The sequence below is a fragment of the Oncorhynchus tshawytscha genome, linkage group LG14 (genome assembly GCF_018296145.1).
Source record: "Oncorhynchus tshawytscha isolate Ot180627B linkage group LG14, Otsh_v2.0, whole genome shotgun sequence".
NCBI lineage: Eukaryota > Metazoa > Chordata > Actinopteri > Salmoniformes > Salmonidae > Oncorhynchus > Oncorhynchus tshawytscha.
The window spans coordinates 197125-208471 of NC_056442.1; the positions used below are offsets into that span (position 1 = coordinate 197125).

The 11347-nt window shown below is 40.2% G+C and overlaps 1 long non-coding RNA gene across 2 annotated transcripts; it reads right to left on the reverse strand.

The window, feature by feature from the left end:
* Positions 1-8004: 8004 nt before the first annotated feature.
* On the reverse strand, positions 8005-11064 carry LOC112237462. 2 transcript variants are annotated; one of them, XR_002951419.2, is made up of 5 exons: positions 10417-11064; positions 9998-10336; positions 9506-9613; positions 9018-9109; positions 8005-8906 (listed from the first exon to the last, which is right to left on the reverse strand). It is a non-coding gene; the product is annotated as an uncharacterized LOC112237462 (long non-coding RNA). The 2 variants fall into 2 exon arrangements; XR_002951418.2 differs by having other exon boundaries at positions 9018-9613.
* Positions 11065-11347: the final 283 nt, after the last annotated feature.

Consider the following 11347-nt stretch of genomic DNA (forward strand, 5'->3'; position numbering starts at 1 on the left):
TCGGAAGCCAGATTGCATAGCGGAGAAGGTACGGTGGGATTCGAGATGGTCAGTGACCTGTTTGTTGACTTGGCTTTCGAAGACCTTAGATAGGCAGGGCAGGATGGATATAGGTCTGTAACAGTTTGGGTCCAGGGTGTCTCCCCCTTTGAAGAGGGGGATGACTGCGGCAGCTTTCCAATCCTTGGGGATCTCAGACGATATGAAAGAGAGGTTGAACAGGCTGGTAATAGGGGTTGCGACAATGGCGGCGGATAGTTTCAGAAATAGGGGGTCCAGATTGTCAAGCCCAGCTGATTTGTACGGGTCCAGGTTTTGCAGCTCTTTCAGAACATCTGCTATCTGGATTTGGGTAAAGGAGAACTCGGAGAGGCTTGGGCGAGGAGCTGCCGGGGGGGAGGAGCTGTTGGCCGAGGTTGGAGTAGCCAGGCGGAAGGCATGGCCAGCCGTTGAGAAATGCTTATTGAAGTTTTCGATAATCATGGATTTATCGGTGGTGACCGTGTCACCTAGCCTCAGTGCAGTGGGCAGCTGGGAGGAGGTGCTCTTGTTCTCCATGGACTTCACAGTGTCCCAGAACTTTTTGGAGGATCCCTCACCCAGTACCATCTTCCTCTACCACTCTCTTCACTGCTACGGCATACAACACTTTCTGTACTACTCTGACCTTTGCAACCTCAATCTGCCTTTCTCTCACAGGACACCTCCGATCTCCAGCCTCATGATCACCCCCACAACTAACACAAACAACTTTCTCCACTGATACTACACATTCCTTCATCTCATGCCCTCCTGCACACTTCTCACATCTAGGCATCTCCCTCCTACACACTGTTGCAATATGCCCATAACCTTGACACCTAAAACACCGTAATATTTTCAGAACATAAACTCTCACGGAATAACTGACACGTCCTTGACCTTATCTGGTAACGACTCTGCATCAAAACTCAGCATGACAGATAATGTCTTCTCCGTTTCCCCACCGGATCTACTGCTCACCAAATGGCATGCATCACAGACACCGGGAATCTTCCATTTCAACTGCTCCTCCTCAACACTTAATGCCACCCCCGTTATCACTCCTTTCCAGAGAGCAAAGCACGTCACAATTATTGTCCCTAATCTCGTAATCTGGAGCGCCCGCTCAATCTGGGCGCAGGAAACACAACAAATCATCACCAGTCCACTCTGAGTTACATTCACTAACTCAACAGTCCCCAACCTCTCCTCCACCCAACCTGACACCACATATGGATCAGCCAAAAATCAAGGATCTATTCTCTCTACAAATCTCACTCCCACTGGGCCAAAATCATCCTCATCATCCTTGGAAGGAGGCCCAAACTCTGCGTTCCTCGCCGCAGGTACTTCACCCTCACTCTCAACCAGTTAAGATTTAAACTTTAACGTCAATTATCTAGAAACACGTTCAAAAATATATGCATATTTGCAGATGTTGTACCTTAGAACCTATTCCACATCATCTGAGTTTGTGTTGTGCCTGCCATCGGTTCAGACACAACATGCTCTTGAATACAGGGCGGGTGCTATTTCATTTGGTTGTTAGGTAGCCTAGTGCATAAAGCATTGGGCCTGCAACGGAAAGGGCGCTGGTTTGGATACCTGAGCCAACAAGTTGAAAAATCTGTAGATGTGTTCTTGAGCAAGGTACTTAACCCTAACTTGTTCAAAGGAGCCCTGTTCTACTATGGCTGAACCTGTAAATCAGCACATTTCACTGCACATATCCAGTGTACTGACAATAAAACATCATTGATTTGTTTTTCAATCATAGAAATAAAAGTCACCATTGAAATGTACATTTAATTGAAACTTCTAATTACTACCACAAAGATGACCGCCGGTCCATCCACTATTGAAGGTCAACTTAAATGGTCATCTCTATTCTGTTTTTTTTATTTCTATGATTTAAATAGAGTTCCTATGGAGGATGGAAAGTATAATTTAAAACAACAGATATTCCCATTCAAGTCACCGTTCTTTGATGTGTGGACCTCCAACCATCTTTGAGGTTCCATTTGATTTATATTTGAGTCATTTATCACCCAAAACATGACACCCACCCTGTGTTCAAGAGCATGTTGTGTCTCAACCGATGGTGGGCACAACACCAAAACCTTAGATGATGTCAAATGGGGTCTAAGCTACAACACATGCGACTGCAAATATGAAACAAATCTGAGTTAGTTAACATTAAAGGTTAAAAGATCAAATTTTTATTAAAAATATTTTTTCCCCCCAGAAATGATAGAAGAGTTTGACAAACCTGTTTCTAAGCTTTTAAATGATTTCAATCTCAACCGTTTATCTTTTCCAGTGATGAAGACAAGGTTTCATTCTGTTGGGTTCTGAGAGTATGAAATATACTTATTCATGTCACTTAGGGAGGGCTTAGGTTTAGAGGGTCTACACCAGAAGCTAATGGTTATCTGTAGGAGGAAGGTATATTGTGTGTGCAATTAATCTTGGAATGTGCTGAGTGCAGGGAAGCGAGGTCAGGTCAGGTCACCTTAAGGGAGAAAGAAAAGTTTATGTCCGTATTACTTAGTTTCCTGCCGAGCAGTAAAGATACAGTGTTTGCACAGATGTGTAGGAGGAGACTCAGCCTAGGAGGAAGGGTTAAATATCAGTGCTTGTACAGATGTGTAGGAGGAGACTCAGCCTAGGAGAAAGGGTTAAATATCAGTGCTTGTACAGATGTGTAGGAGGAGACTCAGCCTAGGAGGAAGGGTTAAATATCAGTGTTTGCACAGATGTGTAGGAGGAGACTCAGCCTAGGAGGAAGGGTTAAATATCAGTGCTTGTACAGATGTGTAGGAGGAGACTCAGCCTAGGAGGAAGGGTTAAATATCAGTGCTTGTACAGATGTGTAGGAGGAGACTCAGCCTAGGAGAAAGGGTTAAATATCAGTGCTTGTACAGATGTGTAGGAGGAGACTCAGCCTAGGAGGAAGGGTTAAATATCAGTGCTTGTACAGATATGTAGGAGGAGACTCAGCCTAGGAGGAAGGGTTAAATATCAGTGCTTGTACAGATATGTAGGAGGAGACTCAGCCTAGGAGGAAGGGTTAAATATCAGTGCTTGTACAGATATGTAGGAGGAGACTCAGCCTAGGAGAAAGGGTTAAATATCAGTGCTTGTGTGAACATGTCTTTGTCTGAATGCAGCTGTATTGGCCCTCTGGGAAGAATAAACTCAGTTAAACTTTCATAGTGTACGTAGAGTTTTTTACTCTGAACCTAACAATTCAAATCTAAAGTGGTTCTGTCAAAAAAAGATTGAATTCAAATGGTTTACCCATAGGCGTAGCTGGCAAGTATATACTATAACTCAAATACTATACATGTCCCATCATCATGCTAATGAAACCTTTTGAGTTGGACATTGTCGGTCACACACTCTCCAAAGGTGCGTCCCGAATGGAACACTAGAGAATGTTGATTTTGTCCATCCACACCAAATGCAAACAGGACGTGCAGGTTGAAATATCAAAAAGAACTCGGAACCAATTATATTAATTTGGGGACAGGTCGAAAAGCATCAAACATTCATGGCAATTTAGCTAGATAGCTTCCTGTTGCTAGCTAATTTGTCCTGGGATATGAACATTGGGTTGTTATTTAAATGGAAATGCACAAGGTGCACAAGGTGCATCTACTCTGACAATTAATCCACAGATTAATAGTTTGTTTCCAGTAATCTCTCCTCCTTCGGTCTTCTTCTTCTTTGGACTTTATATGGCGGTAGGCAACCAACTTTAAGGTGCAGTACCACCACCAACTGGCCTGGAGTGTGGACCACAGTTTGTCTTTCAATCACTGCCGTGAGTATATGCTCCTAAAACCAATGAGGAGATTTGCAGTGTATCAATCTTCACAAATAGAACCGAGTTCTATGTTAGCACCTGGCTACGCAGACGCTCGTTGACGCGCGCGAGCAGTTTGGATGCAAGGAATTGAATAACATGTGTATGGACATTTATTTTGCAACGAGTGGTGTGGTCAGCCTGCCATAAACAGGATCAGCAAGTGACGTGACGCAACGTACTGGACCAGAGCTTATTTGGACAGTGTTCAAAGACAATGTGCTGCTGGATTAAGTATGTCAATTATCTCTCCTAGATGATTTACCTCTTGACTCCCTTGTGAGTATAATGTGTCCACCTCTTTTCTATGCTAGGGCTTTTGCCTCGTGGCTGGTTTCTGTTGGTTATTTGTTGGGTTACCAGGATGCATTGTGCGAACACATGCAGTGCTTTCTATTTTCAACCTGTTCAAATGTAGTCTGCAAAAATGTGTGGTACTGTGTGTATCACTGAAAATCATGATGACACATAAGAACTAAAAAGTGCAGGTTATATTATATTGATGTGATCCTTGAGATGTTATAGAGACTTTGCTGAGATGTTTGTGTACACTGCCTCACCTCAAATCCCTGACTACAGTTTGTTTGTTTACAGCACACCTAACCAGCCTGAGAGGATGATGTCACAGGGGGTATTTAGAAGCCCAGTAGAGTCCCTGTAGATGGAGTAATTTCCCTGATATGTAGACCCCATCGCACCAGGCCCTGGAACCTGCCTCTTGATTCTAGCCATCCCGGATCCGGGATCGTGAATACAGCCTCAAGCTCATTACCATAACGCAACGTTAACTATTCATGAAAATCGCAAATGAAATGAAATAAATATGCTAGCTCTCAAGCTTAGCCTTTTGTTAACAACACTGTCATCTCAGATTTTCAAAATAGGCTTTTCAACCATAGCAAAACAAGCATTTGTGTAAGATTATTGATAGCTAGCGTAGCATTTAGCGTAGCATTCAGCATGCAACATTTTCACAAAAACCAGAAAAGCATTCAAATAAAATCATTTACCTTTGAAGAACTTCAGATGTTTTCAATGAGGAGACTCTCAGTTAGATAGCAAATGTTCAGTTTTTCCAAAAAGATGATTTGTTTAGGACAAATCGCTCTGTTTTGTTCATCACGTTTAGCTATGAAAAAAACCTGTATCCAGGAGTGTAATTATCCCCGCAGCTCATTAGCATAACACAACGTTAACTATTCATGAAAATCGCAAATGAAATGAAATTAATATGCTAGCTCTCAAGCTTAACCTTTTGTTAACAACACTGTCATCTCAGATTTTCAAAATATGCTTCTCAACCATAGCAAAACAAGCATTTGTGTAACAGTATTGATAGCTAGCGCAGCTAGCGTAGCATTTAGCGTTAGCATCAGCAGGCAACATTTTCACAAAAACCAGAAAAACATTCAAATAAATCATTTACCTTTGAAGAACTTCGGATGTTTTCAATGAGGAGACTCTCAGTTAGATAGCAAATGTTCAGTTTTTCCTGAAAGATTATTTGTTTAGGAGAAATCGCTCCGTTTGGTGCGTCACGTTTGGCTACCAAAAAAAACAGAAAATTCAGTCATCAAAACGTCAAACTTTTTTCCAAATTAACTCCATAATATCGACTGAAACGCGGTAAACGTTGTTTAGAATCAATCCTCAACGTGTTTTTCACATATCTCTTCATGATATATCGTTCGTGAAAGCCTCCTCTCTCCTCTCAATCACTGGATGACTGCGTGCAGCTTGTAGATTACGCACCAATTTAGACAAAGGACACCGGGCGGACCCCTGGCAAATGTAGTCTCTTATGGCCAATCTTCCAATGATATGCCTACAAATACGTCACAATGCTGCAGACACCTTGGAGAAAGATAGAAAGGGCAGGCTCATTCCCGGCGCATTCACAGCCATATAAGGAGACAATGGAAAACAGAGCCTCAAAAATTCTGCCCATTTCCTGGTTGAAGTTTCATCTTGGTTTCGCCTGTAGCATGAGTTCTGTGGCACACACAGATAATATCTTTGCAGTTTTGGGAACTTTAGAGTGTTTTCTTTCCAAAGCTGCCAATTATATGCATAGTCGAGCATCTTTTCGTGACAAAATATTGCGCTTAAAACGGGCACGTTTTTTTATCCATAAATTAAAAGAGCGCCCCCTATATTCAAGAAGTTAACTAACATCCGTACCCTGTCATAACACACACACACACCTTGCCCTGCCACAACCGGGAAAATGAATTGTCATCAAGGACAGACCATCTGAAGAGTTTTGTGATTATTGCATCATTGTTCTAGAAGCTATGGCTAAATAATTATACATGATTTACTGGACATGTGTAGGCTATACCTTATCTCAAAGCATTTTTGTTTGTTTGTTATTGTTTAAGACAACTTTGTTACGGTAGAGTAACAACCCCTGTGAAGGCATTCATTACAAAAGTGTATTGCAACAGACACATTCTTACACACTGGGGAACAAAACATTGTAAAACCACAGCCTGAGACCATTTACATTAGCTATTTGTGTGGTGGTGAAATGTGCTACTTTCCACTGTGTAACATCTTTCTCACAACTTCTGCTGAGTGAGTCGTGAGTCATACCTTTCTTTTCTTCATGTGATCTTCACTGCAATTTCATTGGCCATTTCCACAGAAGTCACAGCTTTAGAACAAAAAGGAAGTTAAGCAGCTGATTACTGTAATCATGACATTTTAGTAGAAGATAGTTACACTAATGGATTGACCATTCATGTATACAATAACACACTGGGACTAGCTGGAGTTGTTAGCGTGTACTTGTGGAACTATGCATTATACTGCAATAGCAACTATTGATTCAAGTTCAGGATGTAATCCTCTTGGTGGTGCTGTGATCTGTGTCACTGATTTAAATGACATAACACCTACAGTGGGGCAAAAAAGTATTTAGTCAGCCACCAATTGTGCAAGTTCTCCCACTTAAAAAGATGAGAGAGGCCTGTAGTTTTCATCATAGGTACACTTCAACTATGACAGACAAAATGAGAAAAAAAAATCCAGAAAATCACATTGTAGGATTTTTAATGAATTTATTTGCAGATGAAATATATCTGAAATATATCTGTAATTTAATTGAATCTGCACTGGTGGTTATGAGTCTGGTGCCATTGCTGAATAGTAGACCCTGGTCTTCTTTCTGTGCACAGTAAAAACCTCCACAATCACCTACTGTTACATTCTAGAGGTCAGGCGTATCATAGCCATGCCCACATGCCCACCTATAGACTTACTCATTGCAGGGACACATTATTTCCTTTGACAGTTATTAAATCCAATAACTGAATTTCAATTCAAGTCCCGAATTGAATAGCAATTTACTTTATTGACCCTCCCCCTTTCATATAGGTGTGTCTTTATGGTCAGTTAGCTTTCATTACTAGTGGAACAACTAACTTAAGTAAAGTTCAAACTTAAAAAAGTGATGAAAAAAATAATACAATGATGTGGGTCATTGTTAACTTGCTTAAAGTTTCCACATGAAGCGCAAGTCTGTGCAAAGAGGAAGTGGTGAGTGTCAATTATTCTCTGGCATAATAGCCACATTCTCATTATGCAGAGCAAGAAAAGCTATTGAAAACAGCCCCTCTACCTGGTATTGAAGCTAGAATCCTTAGTTGTTTCTTCCATTTAGGGACTCTTATTATAAATTAACGATATACACATTGATTCTTGAGGTATATAACTTATATATGCCTCATGATCTTGGTCAAATGTCCTACCCCATCAGAACACAAAATATAAACAAACACTGTGTAGCCTCAAAGTATGGTTAAAACTCGAATGTTGATATCATGGATGAGCTGACCATAGTTCTGTCTACGAATGTGAGTGGTTACATATTTCCAGGCCCACATCCCTCAGCTTTTTACCAAAATTGAGGCCACTTTGTTATTGTTTCAATTAATGATTCTAGCTTTATTTTTCCATGAAGTGAACAATGAGATAATGTTTGAAAAAAGTGCAATACACTGACATTACCTTTCTTATAGTGGTCTGAACTTAAACAACTAAAATATAGAAACCACTACCTGTAAAGGGGTGAGTGACTCGTTGCCGGGAAGTCAGGCACAGGAGAGCAGAGATGGGTGATAACAGGAGAACTTTAATATACACCCTGGCCCAAAGGCACAGGCGAGGCAGCACAAAGCACAACCACGGGAACATGAACTGGGTTAAACAAAACAAACAAACCTAGGTTTGAAACAAACCTAGCGCAAGCCAGCCTGTAGCGTAACACCCTACACAAAGAACAATTCCACACACAGACATGGGGGAAACAGATGGTAATATACATTTAATCTGATGAGGGAATGTGAACCAGGTAAACAAGAGAAAAGAAAACAAAACAAAAGAAATGGAAAATTAAAGGTGGACTGACCTCAGCAGAAGTTGTGACACTACCTTCTACTCAGAAAGGTGTTATGGGGCACATGAAGTAGGCTTTCTAATGAACTAATTGAAAGCTTGTACAAGTCATCAAAAATGGTTTATTGTACAGTAATTGGGACGTGTAGCTAAGCTCTCAAACAGGATATGTGTGATTGATGCAGCATCAATACACTACAAAAGGCTTGGGGGCTTTTTCTACAGAAATGCACAAACCTCTTCCTAACTGCTTCACAAAAAAAGTAACAGTTTACTTTCAAGACAGGCAAATATGAACTTATTTCCAGCAATGAAAAATATGAATCAAGACACAAAAGTAATAATTTCCTTCAAAGATATTGCTGACTGGTATATAGACGATAGTGACGAAGAGCACCACTAAATACATTACACAAAAATATGAATATTCAGAGTAGATTCACTTTATCTACCAAAGTCATTTTCTAGTTCACATTATCCATCAAAGTCAAGATTTGGCACCTTATTAAGTAGTAGTTGTGAGTTCATGATTTGGAAACTGGACTCTTGAGTAAATAGTTGAGGCTATGCGGTCGGGCCTCAGTCCTCTCGCTTGGGGTACCAGCTGTATCACTTCATACTGAAAAACAATGTGGATATGAGTGAAAACATCCCTCATAAAGATAAATATAATATATTGTAATATACTGTATATATATATATATATATATATCTCACTACAGATACTGACCTCTAGACTGTCTGTCCTTTCAGGTGGTTCAGGGGTTGGAGGAGAGTCATGGTTCTTCTGGCAAGCAGCTCTCTTCCACAGCACTGAAATGGCTAAGATGACCCATACAGATGGAATTAGTATAGACTATTGTGATCACACTTCACTGAGTAACATCTTACAGTGTGTATTGGGTCTCCATGCAGTCAAAAGTACAGTAACAGATAGTCCTAACATTGCTTGTAAAGGCAGGAAAGGGTAGCCTGGTATCCAGTCTAAAGAAAAGTTTTAGTACGATAAAAAATATAATAATATGCCATTTATCAGACGCTTTTATCCTAAGCGACTTATAGTCATGCCTGCATACACTTTACATATGGGTGGCACGGGGAATCAAACCCACAACCCTGGCAACACAAGTGCCATGTTCTACCAACTGAGCCACAACATACCACCACAATGTTACTTGGTTACTAACAAACCCCATTTTAAGAATGTAGAAAAAACACCTGACACCAATAAAATGAGCACTGCATTCAAGACCCCGGATCCAATGAGAAGACCCTTTAGCCATGTTGTGTTGAAGTCTCTGGGTTGCTCTGTTGCTTCAGGATCAACTGAAATTGGCAAATGTACTTACTTAGAATTTCTGCATTTTATTTCAACCAAATGTGATAGCCTAAATAAGCACAATATGTTTACAATCATTCAAAGACTTGAGACTATTAAAGTCACTATTAAATTAGTTGAAAAATGACAAACACAATCACTTATGGAGCTTCAGACTTATATTTGTTGGTTCGTTGATTGATTCGAGAACTGCAGGGTTATGGAAAACATTTATAGCCTAGATTCACTTTGAGTTATGGTACTCAAAGTGGATGTAACATTTCTGTAGTGGTCTTGCACCTAGCTGTGTTAAACATGAACAAAAACACTTTTCAGAAGTATATTTTAGACAAAATAGAGAATGTTGGTGATTGAATGAAATGTGCACTTACCAGGGGTCATGAGTCTGGTGCCGTTACTGAAAAGGAAAATATCGTTTTCTTTCTTTGCACAGTAATACACTCCACAATCATCTACTGTTACATTCTGTATTAACAATCTATGTCCCGTTTCTAATGAATATTTATGTCTATAATTCTCATTGTAATAAAAAGCATCAGAACTCCTACTAGTGAAAGAGCGGAGTATGGCCAGTGGAGGCTGTGGTTGGCGATGTAGGTACCAATGTGCATCAGTTACATTATTAAGAGAACAGTTCAGTGTTGCATTGTGTCCAAGTTCTACCAGTGTCTCTGTCAAAGCCTCAGCTCCAACACACAGTTTTAAGACACCTAAGAACAGAAGAATCCATGAGACACTTCATTTATTGTAAAATGAATGTAAAATAAATAAGAAAAATAAATGGTCTTACAGAACAGACAGGCAACAATCCTCGTCATCCTCAGAGCTGTGATAAATCTTTGAGACTGAACTGACTTCCTCCTTCTGACAGACATCTGACTGAACACACAATGCAACCACATGATCTAAACACTCTTTAGTAAAGAGCATTGAGGAAGTGAATATGTTTCCTTTAAATAACACTGTGGTGTCAAAGTAACTACTTTCTAATTTAAAAGTTGACTAGAATAACAATTTTTTTACTGTGCAGCACATGTTCAATCTCAAGATATCAACAAAACATCTGTCATTTGGTAGTACAATATTAATAACTGATCTGGAAATATTTCAATATCTTAGTTACTAAAGCTGCATCTTGTTGACAGGAGGGACACACTGACTCAAAGCTATTTCAATCCCATTTCCAATTTTGACTTTACAGATGTCCCTGGTTTATGCATTGACTCAGCAACAAATATTATATTAAAAGTGCATTAAATATAGTTTGCAATGGTTAGAGCGTTGGGCCAGTACCCGAAAAGGTTGCTGGATCGAATCCCCGAGCTGCCACGGTAAAGGTCTGTCATTCTACAACGCAAAATGCAATGCAGTTAACCCACTGTTCCCCAAGCGCCTAAGATGTGGATGTCGATTAAGGCAGCCCCCCGCATCTCTCTGATTCAGAGGGGTTGGGTTAAATGCGGAAGACATATTTCAGTTGTACAACTGACTAGATATCCCCTTTCCCTTTAAGTGGTCCTATCAGTAAACACACCGTGGCTACAGGCAATTTGGAATAGCTTTTTTCCTCGACCTCTTGAAAGGTGGTTCTAGCAAGAGGTATATTTTAAGTCTTCTATTAAATACATTCCAGACAAAAAACAAGTTTTTTTTATCAGTTTAAACACTCAGTACTTGTCAACAGTTTCATAAGAGGTACAATGACCAATTTCTATGCTGTA